Source organism: Sorex fumeus, unplaced genomic scaffold, assembly GCF_029834395.1.
Source record: "Sorex fumeus unplaced genomic scaffold, SorFum_2.1 ptg000032l, whole genome shotgun sequence".
In the NCBI taxonomy this organism is placed as follows: domain Eukaryota; kingdom Metazoa; phylum Chordata; class Mammalia; order Eulipotyphla; family Soricidae; genus Sorex; species Sorex fumeus.
In genome coordinates, this window is record NW_026606089.1 from 3411501 (window position 1) to 3437882 (window position 26382).

Consider the following 26382-nt stretch of genomic DNA (forward strand, 5'->3'; position numbering starts at 1 on the left):
TTGATTATGTAAAATTACCTTATAGAATTACATTATAGAATTTCATAAATTTTAGGATTATGCAGAATCAACGTGCATGTATCATATTACACTCACTACTGAAAGGCCTACTCTGTCATTCACCATTGTTCAGTTTTTCCACTTTGATTATATTTTTCGATCTGGTAACTAAATAGTCTCATAGTTTTAAAGTTTGTTTTTATTGCTTTGAAAAGATCAAAATTATGCAATTTTCAACATTGGATGAAACTAGAGGATATCATGCATGTAAAGTTAGCCTTAAGGAAATGAACAGATACAGAGAGATTTTTCTCATATGTGGGATGTAAAGACACACAGCAAGGTAGAAACAAAGGTTCAAGAGCAATGTAAGGGGAGAACTGATCCATACAATTGAGTCAGGGGATTGAGAGTGAGGTATTATGGGGGATTGGGGGAGAGGGAGGGTTTATTCTTTGAGAGAATGAGGAGTGTCATTTTGGAATTATGTGTATGAGAAACCATTGTTAATTGAATTATATATCATAGAATATAAATAATGTTTTAGACGTTTGTCTGTCTCATTTTATTCTTTTAATTTGTTTTCTCCATATGCCACATATGCATGAACTTGCAGGATGCCTATCTTTCTCTGCCTGGTTTATGTCACTAAACATAATTTCCTCATGTTATCCATTTTATATACAAATAATAAGAAGATTTCACTTCATACAACTGAGTAGTATTCCATTGCTTTACTACCTTTCATTTTCAAAATTTGTGGTTTAAAAGATACAAATATTGGTTTTAACAATGCTCTGGTGTTTTAAATTTTTAGTTCAGTGAAGCTAAATAGATTTTACTGAAAAACACTCAGAAACTTGTGAAACAGTTGTAGGGTGGAATGGAATATTTGTTCAAGCGACAACAGTCATTTAACAAAGCAAGCAAAGAGAGACATAGAGAAAGGAAGCACGGTATTTCTTCTTATGAGAACAAAAGCTTGAGGACCAAGCCCACTCTGGTAGTTTAGGAATAAGAACTTGGAGTGGTATGAACTTAACTTGTGCACTTTAGGGGCGAACCTGAGTGAAACTATTAGAAGTACTTTTAGGAGCATGATAAACTGGAGTCTGCACTTGGAGTGAGGTGGGTAGAGAGTTCTTTGGGGAGATCCGTACTATGGAGAACAGTAATATTATAACATTAATGATAGTGTCTTACCGTGGGACTCCAAAAAATCTGTAACAGTGGCGTCAGAAATGATAACATTCTTAGGTATTTGGATTTCCAGTGGAAACAATGGGAAAGCTGAGTTTATGCTCTGGATGCCTCCAACTGAAACAAGGTCAAGAAATCATGAATGAAAAATTACAAGTTACATGGATCAAGGATTCTGATCCCAGTGGAAGGCTAGCTTTCGGGTGGACAATTTCTACTGATGGCCTGATGTAGATTCTGATCCTGGGATACGTAACAGAAAGGAGGTAGTGACAGGTATCCTCAGAAGTGAAGCCTCTGAGACACAATTCATTCATGCCAACTTATGAGTTATCAATGTTTGCTCATGGCTGCTAACATTATAACATGCCATTCAATGATTCTGTGGTTTCAATTTACTGTGTCAATGTATAGATGAAGTTTCTAAATGGAAGGTTAAAATCTGAGGCTCTCAAGATGATGAATTATGGGGAGGGGGGAGCTGGAGCGATAGTACAGCAGGTAGGGCATTTGCCTTGCACACGGCATACCCAGGTTAGAGTTCAAGCATCCTGTATGGTCCCCCCAAGCACCGTGAGGAGTAATTCCTGAGTGCAGAGACAGGAGTAACCACTGTGCATCGCCATGTGTGATCCAAAAACGCAAGAAAATGATGATCTGGGATTGATCCTTAGCATTGCAAACAGCATTATTTTTTAATTTTTAATTTTTTTCTTTCTTTCTTTCTTGCTTGCTTGCTTTTTTGTTTCCCTTAGCTTTAATATCATTAAGGGATCTTCCCACATTTTTCTCCATATATCTTAAGAATTCAGGTATGATAGTGAGGTCTTTAATACATTTGATATGACTTTGAGCCTGGCACTATAAAGAGGTCTGAGTTCATTTTTTTTGCATGTTGCTGTCCAGTTTTCCCAGCACCAGTTGCTGAAGAGACTTCCTAGCTCAACTTCATATTTCCTGAGCATTTATGAAAGATTAGGTAATAATAATCTGAGGGCCAGGTTCAAGATATTTGACTATATTCCATTGATCTGAGGCCTGTCTTTATCTGAATATCATGGTATTTGGATGACTACAACTTTGTAGTAGGGATTGAAGTTGGGGAAGGTGTTCCCTTCTTCTTTTTACCAAAGATTGCTTTAGCTCTACATGAGAGTTTATTGTTGTGTATGAGTTTCAAGAGTGTTTATTCTATTTATTAGAAAAATGTTATGGGTATCCTTATAGAAAGTGCATTAAATCTTTATAGAGCTTTGGGGTGTATTGCCATTTTGACACTGTTAAACCTCTCAATCCATGAGCATGGGATGTGATTCCATTTCCTCATATACTCTCTTATTTCGTGAAGTAGTGTTTTGTAGGTTTTTTTTTTTTTTTGGTATAGTTCCTTAACCTTTTTAGTTGATTCCAATATACTTGATTTTCTGAGGTATTATTGTGAATGGGATTGTTTTTCTTTATCTATTTTTTCTCTTTCATTATTAATATATGGGAAAGCCATGGAGTACCAGATATTGATTTTGTAATATGATACTTTACTAAACAAATCTATTGTTCCCAGGAGCTTTTTTGGAGATTCTTTGGGATTTTCTAAGTATAGCATCATGTTATCTCCAAATAGTAAAAGCTTGAGTTCTTCCTTTTTTATATGGATGCCCTTGATATCATTTCTTTTTACCGAAATCCTATGGCAAGTACTTCAAGTAATATGTTGAATAGGTGTGGTGAGAGTGGGTAACTTGTTTTGTGCTTAATTGTATTCTGGGATTCTAGCTCATTGATTTCTGCTCCAAGCATTTAGTTTTCTCCCCGTTGAGAATAATGCTTGCTGTGGGTTTGTGGTAGTTTGCTTTGACCAGATTGAAGAAAGTACTTTCAACTCCCATTTTGTTGAGAGTTTTTCATCATGAATGGGTGCTGGATCTCATCAAATGCTTTATCTACATCTATCGATATGATGATATGACTTTTATCTTTATTTTATTGAGATGGTGTATTCTGCTTATTGACTGGAGAACGTTAAGCCATCCTTGCATCCGCAAGATAAACCTACTTGGTCATAGTGTGTGATCTTTTGTTGAGTTTCTGGATTCTCTTTGCTGGTATTTTCTTAAGAATCTGTGTATCTGTATTCATCAAGGAAATAGGTCTGTAATTTTCATTTATTGTGGTGTCTCTGTCTGTTTTGAGTATTAGGGTGATCTTTGCCTCATAGAAACTATTTGTGAGCATTTCTGTTTCTTCAATTTCCTGGAAAATCTTGAAAAATGTTGTCAGCAGTTCCTCTTTAAAGGATTGAAATATTTCACTATTGAATCCATCTGGGCCAGGGATTCTGTTTGGGGGTATATTTTGACCATCATTTCAATTTCCTTGGTAGTGATAGGTTCAAATATTCCAAATCTTCTTGGTTCAGCCTTGGGAGTAATTGGAATCCATTAATTTATCAATTTATTCAAGATTCTCTCATTTCCTGCTGCAAAGATTCTCAAAATAATCTCTGATGATCCTATAGATTTCTGGAGTTTCTATTAGGATACCCCCCTTTGCATTTCTGTTTCTATTTATTAGAATTCTTTCTGTTTCTTTGAGAGGCTTCTAGAGGTTTCTTGATCTTGTTTATTTTCTCAAAGAACCAGTTTTTATTCTTATTGATCTTCTGGATTGTATTTTGGGATTCTAGCTCATTGATGTCTGGTACAAGTTTTATTATTTCCTTCCTCCAGCCTAGTTTGGACTACTTTTGTTGGTTATTTTTCAAAATCTTGAGCTCTAATTTATTCATGTAGGCCCTTTCTTTCTTCCTGATGAATTCTGGCAGAGCTATAATCTTTCCTCTTAACACTGCTTTTGCTGTGTCCCACAAGTTCTGGTAGCTCATGTCATCATTCTCATTTGTTTATGGAAACTTTTTATTTCCTCTTTGATTTCTTCCCTAAGCCAACAGTTGTTCATTACTTCCCTTAAAGAAAATATTTCCTTGCTGAGCTTCAGTCTGTTTGATCTATCGAGAAGTGACAAAGAAGTGTTGAAATCTACTACTAGTATTGTGTTGCTATCAATGTATTTCTATAAGTCTATTAGAAGTTGTTTTAAAGTATTTTGCTGGTCTGTCATTAGGATCATATACATTGAGGAGGGTGAGTTCTTTCTGATGTACATATCCCATGATCATTAAGAAATGACCTTCACTGTCTCTGATAACCTTTAGCCTGAAGTCCATGTGGTTTGATACTAGTATGGCCACTCCAGCTTTGCGGGGGTGATATTTTCTTGAAAACTTGTTTCCCAGCTTTTTACTTTTAGCCCATGGGTGCTTTGATTGTTCAGACATGTTTCTTGCAGGCAGCAGAATGTTGGGTTCAGTTTTCAAATTCATCTTCCTATTCTGTGCATCTGAATTGGCACATTTAGTCCATTGACATTGAGAGAGATTGTTGTTTTGGGGATTTGTGCTCTCTTTATGTAGAATTTTTAAATTTGTGGGGATTGTCTTAGCTTAAAGTATACCTGTTAATTCTTCTTGCAACAAAAATATGGAATGCTTTACAAGTTTGCATGTCATCTCTGTGCAAGGACCATGCTCATCATTGTATCATTTCAATTTTTGTATATGTGTTATCAAACCTAGTAGGAGTTAATTTTTCCATATTTTTCTCTTCTTATTACTTTGAGTGTTGTCCTTCCTCACTCCTATGGCAGACAATGATTCCTAATCAAGGAATGTATTTCAAAGCAGCATGAATAAATAGATTTAGAACTTTAATGTCCCAGAAATAAAAATATGGTTTTTATTATATTATCGTTTACCATACTCTAGGCATCAGTTTTACAAAATAATTCTTTTGGTAGATGGTATATGAGTTTGTTTAATGTTGTTCCCTGAATCCTTCATTAAGAACATTAAAATAGAGCCTTTTGCTGTTCTCACCTCAGTCCTGTGTACATCTCCAGGAAAAGGTGGATGGTGTTGTCTGCACTTTCACCACCTTGAATGTATGTAGGATTTTTCTCCTGAAGGATGAGGTGAGGATCATATTGATGATTTCATTCCACCTTATTACAAGTTCAACTTGAATGGAAGGTGAGACTCATGAGGCTCCTATAAAGGACAGAACAAAGGGTCTCAGTGAAGTTTAATGGCCAACTCACATTAACAACATAGATGACTCAAAGTAACCTGTGTGCATCTTTGTGTGTAGTGGGTTTCATATCTACTGATAGTGATTCTCAGTCATGACACATGGGCAAAACAGACCTGTAATTAAAAATCTAGTTCTCTGAGCAGAGTGGGGTCTCTGAGGTGATTGAACAAGTGTGTAGTAAATTATTACTAAGCACATAAGTATTTTGAATGATGTGTACTTTTCGATCTAAAATTAATTTCAAATATATCTAAAACGACAGTGTCCTGACCTCGCACCTGGCTTTCCTCACCAAGGCCCCTTGGAGGTGCCGGGGTGAGTTTCCCTCACCGCCCTGATTAGAGCCCCGGCAGCTGAAGACCTCTGCAACCAGCCATAGGTACGCTTAAAGACCACCCTTCCCAAGCTTGAAGGAGCCTCATGCATGAAGGAACTGGAAGAGGAACCCAAATGTGCGGGACCGGGGCATGAGATCTCCATGGCTGCTCAGATCAAGACTGTGCCCCCTCCTTCCAGATCCCCCATCCCAACCACGAACTGCCCCTGGATCCATGTAATGCCATCAATGGCCAACATCCAGAGACTGGATCTTATTTAGAAGACAGCAACTCTGATTGTCCAGTTCTCACTCTCAGAGAACCTGGTAGGCTTCTGCGAGTATCTTGCCCGAATAGCGGAGTCTTTGTTTCTTGTCACTGTTTCTTTTGAGGTACCGAAGCTGCTTAATTTAAGATAGTCCCCTTTGTTTATCTCTGTTTCCAGTTGCTTGGCAAGTGGCGTGTTATATTTGAAGATACCTTTAGCTTCAATGTCGTGGAGGGATTTGCCGACCTTGTCATCATTGAACCTGAGGGATTCTGGTCTGATGTTGAGGCCTTTGACCCATTTTTATCTGACTTTTGTGCATGGTGTTAGGTAGAGGTCTGAGCCGTTTTTTTTTTTTTTTTTTTTTTTTTTTTTGCATGTAGCTGTCCATTTTTGTCTGCACCGTTTGTTAAGGAGGACTCTCTTGATCCACTTCACATTTCTGCTCCCTTATCAAAGATTAGATGATTATATATTTGAGGGTGTGTGTTAGTATATTCAATCCTTTTCCATTGGTCTGCAGCTCTGCCTTTGTTCCAGTACCATGCTGTTCTCATTATTATCGTTTGTAGTAGAGTTTGAGGTTGGGGAAGGTGATGCCTCCATTGTCTTTTCCCCAAGAATTGCTTTAGCTATTCGTGTGCGTTTGTTGTTCCATGTGAATTTCAGGAGTGCTTGATCAATTTCTTTGAAGAATGTCATGGGTATCTTTATAGGGATCAAGTTGAATTTTTACAATGCTTCTTGGAGAATTGCCATTTTGACAATGTTAATTCTCCCATTCCATAAGCAGTATATATGTTTCCGTTTCCTCGTGTCTTTTTTAATTTCCTGATGTATAGGTCCTTTACCTCTTTAGTTAAGCTGATTCCAGGGTTCTTGATTTTCTGAGGCACGATTGTGAATGGGATTGCTTTTTCATGTCACTTACTTCTCTCTCATTACTTGCATATAAAAAAGCCATAGACTTTTGGGTATTGAGTTTATAGCCTACAATTTTACTAAAAATGTCTATTGTCTCTGGGAGTTTTTCGTAGAGATTTTAGTATTCTCTGAATATAGTATGATATCTTCTGTGAATAGTGAGAGATTATTTCTAACTTTCATACAAGAAAAACCCTTAATATCTTTTTCTTATCTATTTTCTCTTCCAAGTACTTCCAGTACTACATTGAACAGAAGTGCCAAAATGAATTTTTACTTAGCACTTTCTGTCTGTAAATTTCTATGCTAAGAACGGTGGAATAAACAGTGATATCTTAGTAATTTACAAGTAAATTATGAAGACAGATAATTTAAAAGAATTTCTTTGTATAAATTTCCAAAATGTGTAGCTTTTATTAAATATATTAAGAATAAATCGTAGGTCTTGATTATACCGGGAAGATTATTTTCCTGTTAGAAGTTACCCTTCTAAAATGCAAGAAAGAGACACATTTTGAAAATGTTGATTATTCGTTCATTAATTCAATGAATATTTGTTAGTCTGGTGGTGCAGTGCCTGCAGGAAGTCAACCTGTACCCTCAGGTGAGTACATCAACAGTCTGATGATGTCTTCATGCTTCCTGATAACCTCAAATGGCCACTGTGCCTCTGCCTGGCTCCCAACAACTCAGGACTACGTTTCCCGAGAAATTAAACTCCCAAAAGATACGTGGGAGCCATGTTCACAAACCACCCCTGGCTCAGCTATACAAGCTAATGCATTGGTCTTGTTTCAGAGACCCATAGACAAATCTGGAACATATCAACAGCCACAGTTAACCTTGGACCTGCAAAAGGCTGAACACACTAGGGTAAATCGGAGGGAGGCAGGTTAGTTTGGTGCCCACCCAACCAGAACCCAGTGCAGCCACTTGCTCCCACAATCCAAAATCGCCACCATGCTCTCCTCTGGTTTCCATCGTCTCAGGATGCTTCTCACTGAAATATAACAGCTGAAAATTCAGATATGCGGGTTTTGTGACTGAAATCTCCAGGCTTTCTCTGGGCAGGATGGGCATCCCACCCCCACTGCCCTGTACTTATAGAAGCCTCAGCAGTCATTTCCATACCTCAAAGCTACTCCAGGCTTACCTTCCTGATAAAAATGCTAAATTCCTTGAACAAACATGATGACCTCTTAGTACCTGTAAGAGAACCTTAATGCACAAAATAAACAGGAGACAGAGAGAAAAAATTAAAGAGCCTGCCATAGAGACACACTGGGGGTGGGGGTAGGGTGTTGTGGGATGATTTTAGGGAACCAGGAATATTGGTTTTTGGAAATGTACACTAGAGGAGGGACGGATGTTGGATCGATGTATGACTGGAAGCAAATTATGAATAGATTTGCAATGGTCTATCTCACAGATATTGGATAAAACATTAAAAATATATATCCTTCATTTGTACCTCAGAATACTGATGGAAATTTAAAACAGAGCATATCTATTTTTGTGTTCTCTGTAGGAAAAAAAATGTTACTCACCTGTGTGCCAATAGCTTGTAGAAAGCGAAACGCAAAGATATATCGATGACTGTCTTTGGCATGAATACTGTAATTGCAGCTATGTTATGTTTTAGAATCAGTTCATGGACAAGACGTCAAAAGGAACAGTGGCAAAGTGCATCAATGTTGAATGGATAATGTTTCTGGAGCTTGCAAGGGAGATGGGAAGATTTGGCATGAGTAAAGGGAAGAAACAGAAGAGTGAAGTACAAATAAGTATTATGAGAAAAATGCAAGGGAGGACATTTCCTGGCAAGTATCACACTCTGTTGAGCTTTTGGTGAGGATAAGTATTAGAAAGTATCTTTCCCATTTAGTGGTAAAAAGGTAACATTGATGGGTGTATTTAAAATTTATTTAATGATTAGAATTACCAAGAGATACAAAGTTACAAAGTTGCTCATAATTGAGTTTCAGTCATCTAATGTTCTGGAACCTTTCCAGTATATTGGGGCATTTTTGAAGGAATATCCCTGGTGCGAAGACTAGGGCATCTGAATCTTAACACATTTCACCAAATATATGATCTGTACTCACATGATTTACACTGTCTCCCCTGCTCTTTGATTTATGTTTTCATGCAATATTTCCTTGTGAACCTCACCTCAAGTGAGGCTCCCTATTTAAGACAAGTACAAGTTTCTGGGGCACTACATATTTTTTGGTTGCTGGGAGAGTCTGTAAAGCAATGCTCAGGAGGTGTGGGGGCCCCACAGACAATTCTCAGAAAACGTGGCCATGGTGCTTGGGGTCCTCTGAGGCTATACAGCCTTTGATACTCTGGCAATCAGGTGGTGCTGGGAGTCAAATTGAGTGCATGTGAGACAAGTTCCATAAGCACTACACTATCTCCTGCGGCCCTGGGTATTAGATTTATGTCAGCATTCTGAGGTCCTCCCTTTTGTCAGAAAGCAGAGACTTGTGCAGGAGAAAGTGGAAGAGACTTTAGGGTTTAGCTAGGTTGTCTGAGTAGCTGGTGATACCATTAAGATTGGTACATAAAGTAAAAGTAAAACAAGAGCCCCGTGCCTTTTCCCACTGAACTCGACACTCTCCACAGGGGTACACCTGCGGGGAACACCTGCAGCAGCTCCTTTGAACTATTCATCACCTTATCAGCCCCTCCCCTCCAGGTGGGTAGAGGGAGCACAAGCCAGGTTCACCACTCCTCCACTCCTCACCCCCAGCTTCCCGCCTTTTCCTGCAGAACTGGACACCCTCCAGCAGGTGACACCTGAGGCAGCTCCATGGGATTTTCCATTGCTCCTCCTACATTCCAGGATCCTGGGTGGGAGTGACCCTGGGATGGGCCAGGGGCGTGGCCACCATATAAGGAGCTTGTCCTCCCAGAAGTGGGCGTGGCCTTGTCCTGGGTGGCCAGCCACAGTTATATATCCCAATCTGGGCACTCAGGACTTTCATCTCTCAATTTGTCGCCTAATACCGACTAAAAATTTCTGACCACCTCTACTAGAATACAACAACATCCCACTCGCCTACTCCATTTATAACAAAAGACCTGTATGAAATGTGCTGTACAAGCTCAAAACTAAAAAGTACCTCCTCCAAAGCGCAAATCTCCACCACAAGGAGAATATGAAGAAAAGAATCCCGAATCCTCAACCGAGGTTTTCCACAATTGCACTCTCTTTGATAAAGAATTCCAGGATAAAATGGAGAGGTTATTCAAGGACCAACTCAAAGAATCAATGGAAGAGATATCCAAAGACTAAAAGAAGAAATGAAAAAACAATAGAAAAGAGAGCCAAGAAAATACAGGAAGAAAAGAGAACAGAATTTTAAAAAGCTACAAAAAGAATATTCACAAATAAAGGATTCAGTGGATGAAATTAAAAAGTTAGTAAGTGCCCTTAGCAATAGGATAAGTGCAGCTGAAGAGAGGATCAGCGAGCTTGAAGATGAGCAACAGAAATCCCACTGGGAAGAACAAGCAATAGGAAAAGACCTCAAAATGGCTCTAAGGAGAATCAGAGACCTAGAGGATGATGCCAAGAGGAACAACATTGCAATCATTGGGGTACCAGAAGGACAGGGAAACAACCCCAATGAAAAAGCTAGAGTAAAAGAAACCATTGCTGAAAAGTTCCCAGAGTTAAGGAAAGCAGACATCCAGATCCAAGGAGCCAGAAGGGTACCAGCTAAAGGAGACCCCAGAAAAAACACTCCAAGCATATCATAGTCAGAACGATGGATGCTGTGGACTGAGACACAATATTACAAGCAGCAAGGTCAAAGAAGGAAATTACATACAAAGGAGCACCCCTTAGATTCACAGCAGACCTATCAGTGGAAACCCTCAAAACCGAAGGCAATGGTTGTATATAGTGAAAAAATTCAAAGAAATGAACGCCTCACCGAGAATACTCTATCCAGCTAAACTCTCACTCAAATTCGATGGAACGATACACCACTTTTTAGATAAACACAAACTCAGGAATTTCATACACTCAAAACCAAATCTAAAAGAAGAACTAAAGGGGCTCCTGTAAGAAAAGAAGGAAAACACGTGTAAACACAATCAACTCCTACAGGAAGATGGCACAAAACCCCATGACAATACTCTCCCTTAATGTCAATGTCTAAATGCACCTACCAAGAGACACAGAGTGGCAAAATGGATCCAGAAACTGAAACCAGCATTCTGCTGTCTACAAGAAACTCATCTGAACAATCAGAGCAAACACAGACTCAAAGTGAAAGGATGGAAAACAATCCTGCAAGCAAACAGCTCCCTCACAAAAGCTGGGATGGCCACACTAGTATCCGACAACATTAATTTCAGGCTGAAAAAGATTAGAAGGGACAGCGAAGGCCACTTTCTCTTCATCAAGGTATACATTCCACAGGAAGAAATCACACTCTTAAATGTATACGTACCTAATGAAGGAACAGCTAGATACTTAAAACAACTGCTAACAGATTTTAAAGAGGACAGTGCTAGCAACACAATAGTAGATGAAGACTTCAACATCGCCTTATCACCTCTGGATAGATCAACAAGAACAAAACTCAGCAAGGAAGCATTGGCTTTGAATGAAGAAATAGAAGAGAAAGGACTTATAGACCTATACAGGGCTTTACACGCCCCAAAGAAAGAATACACATTCTTCTCCAGTGCTCCTGGAACATTTTCCAAAATAGACTATGTGCTAGGCCACAAAACATACCTCAATAGAATCAGGAAGATAGAAAGAGTATCATCAATCTTTTCAGACCATGATGCACTGAGGATAGATGTGAATCACACACAGACACGGACAACCAAATCGAACACCTGGAAAATAACCAAGTCACTGCTGAACAATGTGTGGGTCAAGAAGGACGTCAAGGAAGAAATCAAAAGATACCTGGAAACAAATGAGAACGAAGACACGAACTACCAGAGCTTATGGGATGCAGCTAAAGCTCTATTAAGGGGAAAATTCATAGCTCTGCAAGCATATCTATGGACGGAAGAAAAGATGCACATAAGCAACTTATTTCACAGATCAAGATCTTAGAAAAGGATCAAGAAAAGGAGCCTAAATCGGGCAGAAGGACAGAGATCATAAAACTTAGAGCAGAAATCAACGACATGGAAACCTAAGAAACAATCCGAAATATCAAAGAAACCAAGAGCTGGTTCTTTGAGAAAATAAACAAGATAGATAAACCAATAGCAACACTCACAAAGAAACAGAGAGAGAGAAAACTAATAAAACGAATCAGAAATAAAAATGGAGATATCAAAATGGAAACCAAAGAAATTCAAAAGATCATCAGAGACTACATTGAAAGTCTGTATGCCAAGAAAAAAGAGAAGTTAGAAGAAATGGATAACTTCCTGGATTACTATAATCTCCCAAAGATGCGTCAAGAAGATATAGAATACCTTAATAGACCTAGTCACATCAAGGAAATTGAAACTGTAATCAAAATTCTTCCCAAAAACAAAACCCCAGGTCCAGACGGATTCACTACCGAATTTTTCCAAACATTTAAAGAGGATCTACTGCCCGTCCTTCTCAAACTTTTCCAGGAAATTGAAAAAACAGAAACTCTACCAAACAGTTTCTATGAATCCCATATCTCTCTAATACCAAATGGAAACAAAGATACCATGAGAGAAGAAAACTACAGGCCGATATGACTGATGAACATGGATGAGAAGATTCTGAACAAAATACTAGCAAAGAGAACTCAACAGCTCATCAAAAATATCATACACCATGACCAAGTGGGATTCATCCCGGGGATGCAAGGATGGTTTAACATTCGGAAATCAATCAACATAATCCATCATATCAACAAAAGATAAAAATCATATGATCATATCAATAGATGTAGAGAAAGCAATTGAGAAGATCCAGCATCCGTTTATGATGAAAACCCTCGCCAAATTGGGAATAGAGGGGACTTACCCCAATAAAGTTAAAGCCAGCTAGCACAAGCATACAGCAAGCATCATCCTCAATGGGGAAAATATGAGAGCGTTCACCCTAAGATCAGGAACGAGATAAGGATTCCGACTCTCTCAACTGCTGTTGAACATAGTACTGGAAATACTAGCAATAGCAATTAGGCAAGCAAAAGAGATTAAGGCCATCCAAATAGGAAAGGAAGAAATCAAGCTCTCACTATTCGCAAATGATATGATACTATACTTAAAGAACCCTAAAAACTCTACCAAGAAACTCCTAGAAATGATAGACTCAAGAGTAAAGTTACAGGTATAAAATCAATACCTAAAATTCCATGACTTTACTATAAACAAATACAGAGAGAGAAGAAAATGACAAGATGAAAACAATCCCATTCACAATTGTGAGCCAGAAAATCAACTACATAGGAATTAGTTTAACTAATGAAGTAGAGGAACTGTTCAAAGAAAACTACAAAACGCTGCTTCTTGAAACAAAAGAGGAAGCGAGGAAATGGAAAAATTTCCCCTGTTCATGGATCTGGAGAATTTATATTGTCAAAATGGCAATACATCCAAAAGCACTGTACAGATTCAATGCGATCCCTATTAGGTTATGCATGACATTCTTCAAAGAATTGGAGCAAACACTCCTGAAATTTATATGGAACAATAAGCCCCCATGAAGAGCTAAAGCAATTCTTGGTTAAAAGAAAATGGGAGGAATTAACCTCCCGAACCGCAAACTTTACTAAAAGTAGTAATAATTAAAACAGCATGATACTGGAACAAAGGTAGAGCTGCAGAGCTATGGAACGGGGTTGAATATACTGACATCTCCCCTCAAACATATGACCATCTAATCTTTGAAAAAGGGGCAAGAAATGCGAAGTGGAGTAAGTAAAGTCTTTTTAACAAATGGTGCTGGCAAAACTGGACGACTACGTGCAAACTACTGGGCTTCGATCTCTGACTAACACAATGTACAAAAGTAAGATGAAAATGGATCAAAGACCTAAACATCAGACCGGAACCCATAAGGTACATTGAAGACAAAGTTGGCAAAACCCTCCAAGACATTGAAGCTAATGGTATCTTCAAGGATGTCACGTCACTGGCCAAGCAAGTGGGAATATCTTAAACTAAGAAGCTTCTGCATCTCAAAAGAAACAATGACTAAAATACAGAGAGAGTCTACAAAATGAGGAAGGATATTCTCCAAATACACATCTGAGAAGGGGTTGATATCAAATATATACAAAATACTGATTGAACTCCACAAGAAGAAAACATCCAACCCCAACAAAAAGGGGGCAACGAAATGAACAGAGACTTAATCAAAGAAGAAATCCGAATGGCTAAAAAGCACATGAGAAAATGCTCTACATCTTTAAACATCAGGGAGATGCGGATCAAAACAACAATGAGATATCATTTCACACCACAGTCACTGGCCCACATTCAAAAATACAAAGGCAACCTTTGTTGGCACGATGTGGCGACAAAGGGACCCTCCTTCACTGCTGGTGGTAATGCCGACTGGCTCAACCCTTTCGGGAAAACAGTAGAGATGATTCTCAAAAAATTAGAATTTGAGCTCCCATTTGACCCAGCAATACCACTCCTGGGAATATACCTCGGAGAAGCAAAAAAGTATAGTCGAAGTGACCCCTGCACTTATTTTTTCATTGCAGTACTATTTACAATAGCTAGAATATGGAAAAAACCCGATTGCCTGAGAATAGATGACTGGTTACAGAAACGTTGGTACATCTACACAGTGGAGTACTATGTAGCAGTTAGAAAAAAATGAAGTCATGAAATTTATTTACAAGTGGTACTGCATGGAAAATATTATGCTAAGCGAAGTGAGTCAGAAAGAGAGGGACACACATAGAAAGACTGCATTCAACTGGTTAACATAAAGTAGCAAACTAAGAGAATAACAACAAGAACAGCTGTGATAAATACCAGGTTCTTCACTCCATGGCTTATATACCAGCCTCACACTCTAGGGGTAAAGGCAGCTCAGATAGAGAAGGGAGCACCAAAAAAAGGGTGATGAGAAGATCCACCCAGAATAGGAGATGCATACTGACAGCAGTCTATAGACAGAACATGATTGCCACCCAAAGTCTCTCCTACAGATTATAGCACCGAAAAGGAGAGATAGAAGTAAATGGAGTGCCCTGCCACAAAGGCAGGGCAGGATGGGGGTTACGGGGTGGGAGGGATACTGGGAGTGGTAGGGGTGAAGAATGGGCTCTGGTGTTGGGGTGGGTACTCAATCATTGTATAACTGAAACCCAAGCACGCAACTTGTAAGTCCACAACTGTAACTCATGGTGTTTAATAAAACAAAACAAAACAAAATAAAACAAGAGAAAGGTCTAACAATAGCAAACAGGACTGTAGTACTCAAAACATTTGGAAACAGGAACATTAGCAAGTATTTTTAAATAAGCATCCAGGAGAGAATGTAGCATTGTGAGTGAACAAATCTACTGTATGGATTCATCTCATTCTCGAAATGGAAAATGACAATGTGTTACAGTTACAAATTTTCAAATAAGATATATACCATCTACTTTTTGCTGTGTTTCTATGCTTTGCCAAGTGTGATTCTAATTTTTAAATTTACTTTAATAATTAAAACAGTATTTGCGTGCATTAATCATTTTAATTAATGTTTTATTAAAATGTTTTTAAAATTGTTAAAAATCTTTTATTAAAATGTCATTTTAAAAAACAAATATATAGTCCAAACAGCTATTGCAGTATGTAGAGGGTGTTTACCTTGTATGCAGCTAACCTGTGCTCAGTCCCCAGAACCCTGAGCCTGCCAGGAGTGATCTCTGGATACAGAGTGGGAAGTGAGCCCGGAGCACATCTAGGTGCACTCCCCTCCCCACAAAAAAAGGAAGAAAAGAAAAGAAAAACATATAAATGATTCTTGAGTAACATAGAGAATAAGAGAGCTAACTCCTATATAACTTTTGAAAATAGTCAAATTTAAGAGATAGTCTGCTAATGGCCAAGAAGATGATTTTTTAAAATACAAATTATCGACCATCTATCTTCACTCCCATTCCTTCCCATTCCAGTCGTCGCATGATGTTCTCAAGGGTGGCACTGAAGAGTTTCGGTGAAATGGTATCACCCTGCCGCACCCCTCTCTTGACATCAACGATCACTTCTTTGTAGAATGGTGAGATCCTGCTAGTGAATCCGCAATACAGCTCACGGAGGATCCTGATGTATTGGGCTTGAATGCCCTGATTGACTAGGGCTTCAATGACCGCTTCAGTCTCAACAGAATCAAAAGCCATCTTTAAATCAATGAACTTTAAACAGAACGGCATCTTGAACTCCCGAGAAACCTCAATGAGCTTGGTTATCGTGTGGATATGGTCGATGGTGCTGAATCCTTTGCGGAACCCTGCTTGCTCGAATGGTTGTCCGTCATTATGTGTTCTGCCAATCCTATTTAGGATGACTCGAGTTAACAACTTGTAGATGACAGACAATAGGCAGATCGGGCGATAGTTGCCAATGTCATGGATGTCTCCCTTCTTGAACAGTAGTACGGTCCTGCTGGTTTTCCATTGGGACGGAAACTTGCATTCAGACAGGTAGCGAGTGAAGCGCTGTGCCAGTGTATTGATGAGTACTGACGGCAGGTTCTTCAGGTGCTCAGTTCTGAACTTGTCTGGGCCGGGTGCTGTTTGTTTCTTTACCAGCGAAATGGCGTGTCAGATTTCGGAAGGGAGAACGTTGGGAACAACATATCCATCCTGTGGAATTTGGTATGTCGGCAAGTGGACATGGTTATTGAAGAGATTTGAGTAGAAGTCATGGTAATCTTCTCCATTGCCATTCTGGAGGATGTGATGGATCCACCAGGACGTTGGAGGGCAGTCATCTTGGTCTTATAGTTGGCGAAGGTCAGGCGGGCGTTACGAATACTTTTCCCGGCTTCTGCCGCATCTACAAGTACTTCTGCTCTTCTCTCTTTGAGGTCTTCCTTTATCGCATTTCTGCACTGCTTTGCGAGCTTGGACGTTAGCTTGCGGTTGCCTGAGGCATGCCCCAAACCACGCTGGCGAATTAGCTCTAGAGTTTTCGAAGATAGGTGATTTTTTGTGGCTATCTCTCTCTTGGCCTTCCTCGCACATTCATGGAGGTGCTGAACCAGTGGATCGTATTCCTTGTCAATGTTGTCAACAATGGCATCTTCCCATGATGCCGCAATAGTACCAAAGAGTTCCCAGTTGGTGGTCGTTCTGGGAGTTCTCTTTTTGAACTTTGCAGCCCTTTCTCCCCGCTCTGTGAAGAGAATTTTGCATGAAGGAGACGGTGATCCGATCCCGTTCGAAATTTTGGGACAACAGCAACATCAGTCAGGCAAAACCGCTGATTGAATATGATGTGGTCTATTTCGTTGTGGAATCGTCCACCGGGAGACTCCCATGTCCATCATTTAGATTCTGCCTTCTGGAACTGTGAGTTACCATGAATGGTCTTGGTCAACATGATGAACTCAGACAGTCTCTCACCCTGTTTGTTACATTCTAGGCCATGGGTCCCGATGTGAAGTTCTTCAGCTGATCTTCTCGGTCCTATCTTGGCATTAAAATCACCCACAATGATCTTTTAGAAGGTGTGGTCTTCTTTATAGAACTCCTCTAGCTCCATGTAGAACTTCTCGATTTCTCTTTCATCATAATGAGATGTTGGTGCATAGACAACGAAGATAGTGTGGTCTGTAAACCTGTAAATTTGATACATTTAAAAATTTATAATGATTTTACAATAGTCTTTCAATTATGTATTTACATTAGTCTATATACAAGCATGATTTTTAAAAAATAAATTTCAGTGACAATAAAATTTTGGAGTTTTTCATAATTGTAATGATTTACTGCTCAGTCTATATTGATGTGAACATTTTTATCTATTTGTCTAATTTTCTGATTGTTTATTTAAGATCAGTAGTTAACAGCTAACTTACAGATGACTGATTATGTGGCTCAGGGCTAAAGCACTTGGTTTGTTTGTGTATATGAAACCTTGGGTTGGCCTCCTGCAAGGCAAATGCCCTACCCACTGTGCTGCAAATGTTATATAAAATATACTAATAATAAAACCTAATGATGTTGGTGAACAGTGCAATATAAATGATTATTTAGTAATTTTCTTGATTTGTTAATGAAATGTGTAAGCTCTTGAGTATAATGGGAGTATTTTTCTAACATAACAGTCTGAAGAAGGTGAAACTGTTATAACTGTCCTGTAGGATTCCATCTCCCTAGCCTGCTTCATTCTACATCTCTCTCTATGCAATCCAGTCTTCTTCTTGGGAATCTGACCTCCTGACCTCCTGATTGGCTAGCCTCTATCTTTCAACTGCCTACATTATGACATCATTCTCCCACCCAACCAACCACCAACTGGTAGAATCTTGGGGTTGGTACATCTTGACCTTGAACCTGCAAGGTGGTGGCGGAAAGAGATAGTCCTAGGAGAGTTAATGGAGTGATGGATGGATGGGAAGGAAACCGGGAAGAGTAGGGAACTGGACAGCTGGTGATCAGCATGGGAGACTTGGTAGATGTTTTCTAAATACTTCAACATGTTTTTAGTAAATGATAAGCAAAGCAAAAATACGAAAATAAGATAGGTTCCAAAGAAGAGGTTACATATAAGACCGAGAGAGCTGAAAGGGCTGGCACTCCTTCTGTAGCTTTCAATCATACCATTTACTAAAGATGGTATTTTCACATCACTTAGCTGTGGAGAGGAATAGTGAGAAACAGAATGCCACCAGAAAAGCAAACTGGATGACCACCTTTCATAAATGCCAGGTGAAATGTGTTCACATGTATCCCAAGTGCAAGTGTATTAACAGGAACATATATTTCACTAAGTCTGCTTGATACCAGTAACTACTTTGGTGGAAATGGAGGGAAAAAAATGCAGTTTCTGACAGACCTGAGACTAAACTGCTAATCAATTTTCCCAGGAAAGGGTAGTTGAATGGCTGTGAACAGAAAAACTTGAAAAGTGTTTTGCTACCTTTCATGTATGGCTAGAGGAAAATGATCCCAGTCATCTATCAAAACTAACAAGCTTCAACTCCCTTGAAGGACAGTTGTATTCAGTGAGGAAAAAATGCTGGGAGAAAAGTCTGAAATGATGGGAAAAGAGACAATAAGTGCAAAAGGAAGGACTTGAAATTTGGGTTCCTCTGAAAACAAAGCTTGAAATCACAAGATCTGGTGAGCACACGATTTACTGGGAATGGGATCTGAGGAGGATAGGAGTGATATCAGGGATGTGAACAAGGAACATCCAAGTTAAGGAAGACTTAGCTAGCTGATTACCCCATGGGCAACATGGATCCAAGACTACCAGAAAGTACCAAGGAATTTACTTTAATTTTCTTTCTTTTATATGGTCACTTACAACATGTATTCTTTGCCTTCTTCAACACAATTTTCAAATGATTTTTAATTATTAAAAATGTTTTATTAACATGTCATTATTAAAAAGAATCATATAGGCCAAAGAGCAAGTGCAGTATGTAGAGGGTGTTTACCTTGTATGCAGCTAATCTGAGCTTAGTCCCCAGAACCCTGACCTTGCCAGGAGTGATCTCTGGATACAGAGTTAGAAGTGAGCCCAGAGCACATCTGGGTGTGCTCCCCTCCCACAAAAAAGGAAGAAAAGAAAAGAAAAACATATAACTGTTTCTTGAGTAACATAGAGGTTAAGGGTGTCAACTGCTATATTACTTTTGAAAACCCCCAAATTTAAGAGATAGTCTGCCGTTGACCAAGAAGATGGTTTTTTAATAATATTTACTCACATTGCAAGTAATGCTATTTGTGGCCTGTAAATCTGTAAATTTTGATACATTTTAAAAAATTATAATGGATTTTATAATGGACTTTATAATGAATTTGGATTTTATAGTAATAAGTGATAAATTGTATTTCTGTTTTTGTGGGGTATTTTGGCCATAGTATGTGGTGCTTGGGACTTCTGACTCTGTGCTCAAGTGTCATTCCTGGTGATGCCAGCCATTAAGTTCAGTTGACTGTGTTCATGGTAAGTGCTTTAACCGCTCTACTAATTCCGGGGGGCCAATCAAATAAATTATCTGCATATATTTTTTACATGCATGGCATATTTTGTCTTAGATTTTTTGATATTTCTAGGATATATTGATCGTCTTTAATTATTTTGCATCAATACCATTCTCCAAAAAAGTTTCAAAATATAATTATTGACAAAAAATCATATAGAGGTCCAAATTTGTATTGTTCATGGGATAACTATATTAAGAAGAAAATAGAACCACAATAAACATACAAGTAAAATGAAGGTACATTTCTTTGGAGTCTTTCAATTATGTATTTATATTTGTATATATACAAGTATAATCTTTGAAAAATAAATCTCAGATACTATAACATTTTATTGAGTTTTTTATAATTGCAATGTTTTATTGCTAAGATGATACTGTTGTGAACATTCATATCTATTTGTCTACTTTTCTGATTGTTTACTTAAGATCTGATATTAAAAGGTAACTTACTAGGGCTCGAGCGATAGCACAGCTGGTAGGATGTTTACCTTGCAAGCGGCCGACCTGGGTTCAATTCCCAGCATACCATATGTTTCCCTGAGCACCGCAAGGGGTAATTCCTGAGTGCAAAGCCAGGAGTAATCCCTGTGCATCGCGAGGTGTGACCCAAAAAGAAAAAAAAAAAGCTAACTTACTTATGACTGGGTATGTAGCTCAGGGCTAAAGCACTTGGCTTGCAAGTATGAAATTTTGGGTTCTATTCCTCACACTATAGAAAAAAAACCAAAATCACTAACTATGGTTGAAAATATATCTCAGTGGTAAAATATTTGCCTCACATTTGTGAGGTTATGGGTTTGATCCCTGAATTTTCATATACGCTCACAAAAGCTAATTTACTTAAAGAATATTAAACTGCTTTAACCCAAGTACATATTGCCGTACTATTATACAGATTTAATTCTCAATAAAATAACTTGAAAAGGTCTATTTTTAGCATCTTTGCTAGGAAAAGATGTTACCTGATTTTTAAATGTTTGTAATTTGGGGACACATTTTAATTTGTCATTTTATTTTGTGCTCTTTGTCTACTAGTGAGCTTGAAAATTGCTCTTGTGTTTACGAGGAATTTACACTTCTTCCAATAGAGATTATATGATCATGGTTTATGCTTATTTTTTCTATACAAGTTTAATAGCTAAATATTGATTTATTTCACAGCAGTAAAAACATTCATCATTTGCCTATCATATTAACTGCCATTAGTTGTTTGTTTTGCTTGTTTTTTGATCACTTAATTTACTTTTTATGTTTTCTTTCAGATTGTAAGATTTTCACACAAATGAGCATATGTTTTTCTTTATATTCTACAGTTTTAGATTGAGAACAACTGTTTTTTTTTGTAAAATAAGATACTTGTGCATTTACAATTTCTTCTCATTATTTTTACATTTTAACACATCTCGATGCATCTACAATTTGTCATAGTAAGTGTAGTCATATTGAAAGAAACTATCATTATTTTCAATCATAGCACTGTAGCACTATCCTCCCGTGGTTCGTCCATTTGCTCGAGTGGGCAACAGTAACTTCTTACAACAGATTGTGAGACTTGTTGTTACTGGTTTTGGCCTATTGAATACGTCATGGGTAGCTAGCCAGGCTTTTGCTATGAGGGCAAGATATTCTGGGTATCTGGGTATCTTACCGGGCAGAGGAATCTGAATCAGGGTTGGCCTCCTGCAAAGCAAATGCCCTACCCGCTGGATGTAAACGTTATATAAAAATACTAGGAATACCGAATGTTGTTTCTTTAACAGTGCAATAAAAATGATTATTTAGTAATTTTCTTGATTTATTAATGAAATATGTAAGCTCTTGAGTATAATGTGAGTAGTTTTCTAACACAATAGTCTGAGGAATTTGAAACTGTTATAACTGTTTTGTAGGATTCCATCTCCCTAGCCTGCATCATTCTACCCCTCTCTCTTATCCAATCAGGTCTTCTTCTTGGGAATCGGACCTCCTGATTGGCCAGCCTCTCCCTTTCAACTGCCTACTTTATGACATCATTCTCCCACCAAGCCAACCACCAACTGATAGAACCTTGGCCGTCCCATGTAGTAGTTTGTAAACAAATTTAAATCATCATGGCAAGTGACGAGTGACCAATGACCAATCACCAGTGAGCAGTCGTTTGTACTGAACACTTGTGGTCTTAAGCCGCTGCAGTGTTCAGACGTACTCTCGTACCGTCTCCTCTTCTCGTCTACCTTTCATCGGTATTTCCTCTTCTCTGACCATGTCAGGTAAGGAATAATACTTTTCAAAGCTTTTCATTAGATTTATCATCCCTAAACTTAGCAGTCTAGTAAAAACAACATGTACTAGTGAAAGAAAGTATTCAAGTTGAATTTTATAAGCCTCATTTTAGTTGACTTTTACATTTGCTGTGTGATTTTAGACATTGGCTTTCTTTCTCTCACATACAAACTGTTTTTCCTCATTGATTAGTTTATATTTTAGACATATTTATGAGCTCAAATACAAACATATATATATGTTGATTCTCTGTGTTTCTTTTTACTTTTCATCGTGTATTTTACATAATATACTTTGAAAAAAGCAAATCAGAGAGAGTATTTTTACAGAAAAAGAAAATGTAGATGCTGTGGAATCCTGCTGAAATATACTCGCATGTTTTCTCTGTAATGGTCTCTCCTCTTGTATTTATACCTCAGTATTTTAAATATAGTGCTATTACACAGTAATAATCATTTATCTTTGAGTTTTCTATTTAAACCAGGTAATAAGAAAATTTGGGGCATGGGGAAGGTGTGGAGTGCTGAGCGATAGGGAGGCAAGCCCTCAAAGGTAAGAACGTTTGGGATCACTTTCATCAAACATTGACCAATCGAAACCAAGACGATATGAGGGAGAATAAAATAGGAAAGCAAGAATGAAAGAATATGGACGGCAATTATCAAGGAAGGGGAAACCGTCTGGATTGAATGTTGAAGAAAACCAAGGATTTAAAATCAAAAAAGAAAGAATATATGTTAAATATGCTGAGGTAAATACACTGAGAGCAAGTCAAAGCAATTTACTTCAATAAATGCCAGAACTAGAAAGTATACTGTTCCTTGAGTAGGGTACCAGTAGGAAAACCAGTATATCAGAAAGGCATCCTTGGTGACTTTTTTCCTTATTATCTCTTTGAACACAGTACTTGGTACTTGACAATTTGGAATATTAAACATGCATCAGAAATGATGAATCCCATAAATAGCTAATAGTGGTTATCTAGGTGGGTGGAAGAAATAGAATCTTCAATGTTTTATGACGTTCTGGTTTTTAAGTATATGTACGCGTTGCCTGTTGAAATTTAAAAAATGGTATTTTCTAACTTGATTCAGGAGATTTGATTCATTTGTGTGGTAATTAGGTTCCAGGTTTGAGCTGCTTGTCATCTTTACAAATATTATTTCATGTGATTTTTTCTACCTAACATGAGAGTAGTTTGATAATAGTCAACTTCTGTTTTAGATCCTAAGAGGAAATAGGAAAATCAAGTCTCACATGTAGAATTACACATTTTTGTCATATTTGTTTATTTTGATTGTTCCTACATTAAAAATATTTAATGGGATTTTGGTGGTCATTTATTAAACATTGAGAAGAACGTTTTCCAGGTTAATAAAGTTAATTCTACTCTAGGTTTTGAAAGTAAATTTGCAATATTTTGTGATCTTTTTTTATATGGTCTTTTCTGTTTGTGTGATAAACTGAAATCATATGCTATGTTTAAATGTGTTGTTTGGTGGTTATTATTCAGAGGTATTGATGAGAATAATTTTTGTAATTACAAAGTTTCTCTATTTTACTCATTTAAAACATTTCTTACCTATAAATACAATCACGTTTATTCCTATTTTCTTTTTGTTATGTAGTTACTGCTAAATCCTTTCTCTTTAATGGACTGGTAAGTTGTGCACTCAAAAATCAACTTCTATTCCGTTTTTTGGCTAGCAGTTTTTTTCAAAAATAGAATACACTCTTCATATTGTATATGTGGAACAATTTATTAATAACCTTATTGGACTGTTTTATTTGGTTTTGTTTGAGACCACATCCACAGTTATTAAGGGTTTACTCTTGGGTCTGCTCTCCATAACTTACTGTACTATGCTGCTTGCTACAGAGTCCAGATTTCATTGATATCTATATACATCTTTTTCAGCTCTGTGATACATATTTTTCACGATGTTTTCTTTATACTTCTTCCTATGTCAACCACATGACTTGGAAAAATTATATTTATGTATGCATAATTATTCTTAGAGTTATTAGTAACTACATTGTAGATAAACAATTTAAGACACAGAATTTAAATAAAGTTTTCCTTCCAAACACATTTCTTGGGAAAAACTCAAGTAGTCATTTTTGAAGTGGATCAAAAATCAGGGTAACCTTCTATGCATCAACAAGATTAAGTCATAAATGAACCGTAACTAACAGATATTCATTGCACAAGTCAAAGGGAAACCTGTTGATTACAATGGTAAGAGTTGTAAAGACTCCAAATGCCTATATTAATGTAAGGTATCTTTCTAACCATTTCTGCAATGTAGTGACAATGCAGAGTCCTGGAAAAAAGTCCACATGCTTAGGTTCTCTAACTTGGAAATTCATAAGGGGCAGAGAGTTAGTACTGGAGGGGATAAGGCACTTGCCTTATACACAGCCAATCTGCTTGGATCTCTGTTACTGCATACACTCTTCTGAATGTTACAAGGGGACACTCCAGAGAGCTGAGCCAGAAAGAACCCAAGATCACTGTCAGTTATTGGTCGAAACTATACTCCTTAAAATGCCCAATAAAAATTATTGGAAAACATGAAGTCTCTTTGTCATTTCTGGCCCTCAGGTTTCTTCTTGTCCAGACAATGTTACCCACTCTTAGACTTCCTAGTTTAGAAAAGCTTGCCTTATAAGAAATAACATATGAGTCAATAGGAGAACAAGCTACAGGCATTGCTAGGGTAAGGAGAAATTATCTGTAAGAAAGAAATCCAAGAACAGACACGATCACCTGGTTCTTCTACAGTTCTGTGTTCACTTTGGGAGCACGATACCAAATACACAAATTGCCAAAAGGTTCCAAGCTTTGAATCACCCTAAATTGTTGGAACTTTGGAAACTCAGTTGACTGTTGGTACTAGAAGCATCTCGATGGCTTAAATTTTAAGTTCATATTGTTCCTCTCAGCGTTGAAGGAGATTATAAGTCTCACAGATTTTTTCACCACCCTCTTGTTCCTTACAGTAAATTTTCAAAATCCATCTGTATTGGGAACTGCCCATACTCTGCAGCTTTCCCTTCCAGTGGTGAATGATGCAGCTTCCCTAACAGGAAGTGTATGCAACTACTCCAGAATATCTGCTCCTGCTGGTAGTTCTGCTTGGCTCCTGCCCTCAGCCTCTGGCACCTCTTTCCAACCACTGATGGGTAGTGCCTATCTTTACCAAAATTTCAGCACAACAATGCTATCTGGAGTGTTTCACCAGTCTAATATATCCACCTCAGCTGCTTCCTACCTGAGTGTTTTGGAATGGGATATTGCAGGAAGGACTGAAGAGAAGTCTTCTATGGGATACTTTTTCTGTATCTTTCCTAGACCAAGACACCGCTGCCTCTTCCATGTCTAAGGCAGCTCGCTGTAAGAGTACACTGGACACGTATAACAAGGTGTCTGTGTACCCATCACTTTCTGCCAGTCTTGTTGAGAGAACACCATCTCAGGTTCCACATCAGAGTCAAAGCCTGTCACTTTCCTAACAGGAACGAACCCAGGTGTATTACAATCATCAAGGCACTCTGGGAACTCTCCTTTCTGGCCTGCAGTCCTATGACTCCATGTCATACATAGAGCAAAATGGCTCTGCCCCCCAAGCTTACAGCAACTCATCTAGAGAAATGGTTATTGTTCTGAAGGAGGTCCAGCCCCCAAATAACCAACCACCAACTTCCTCCTCTGGAATCCACTTCTCTGTGTCTGCTCAACCCCTCACAGAACTGAGATATCAAGGGGAGTTAAACTGAGAGAAGGGAAAGAAAACTCAAAAATTGGGCTCAAAAAGTGGAAAACTGTCCATAGACAGGTGGTATTTAAATACATTGAGATTTTTAAGTTTATGAAATGAAGTTAACTAAGTTCATGTTTACACCCCTCACTCATTTTACAGCATGTTATTTTCGCACTCAACATAAGAGCTCCTAATGGACATTGGAACATGTGATAGTATAATGGACAACTAGGTTTCATATTATGAAGTTCAGGAGCACACAAAAGAATGCCACATTTTTTCCCTAGTCATTTCAATTATTTTTTAATTTTTATTAGTTAAACATCATGAGGCACAGTTATAGACTTACAAATTATTGTGCTTG

General features: G+C 38.0%; 1 pseudogene; it reads right to left on the reverse strand.

Moving 5' to 3' along the window:
• Positions 1-4730: 4730 nt before the first annotated feature.
• LOC130025828 (uncharacterized) lies at positions 4731-4827 on the reverse strand (annotated as a pseudogene).
• Positions 4828-26382: the final 21555 nt, after the last annotated feature.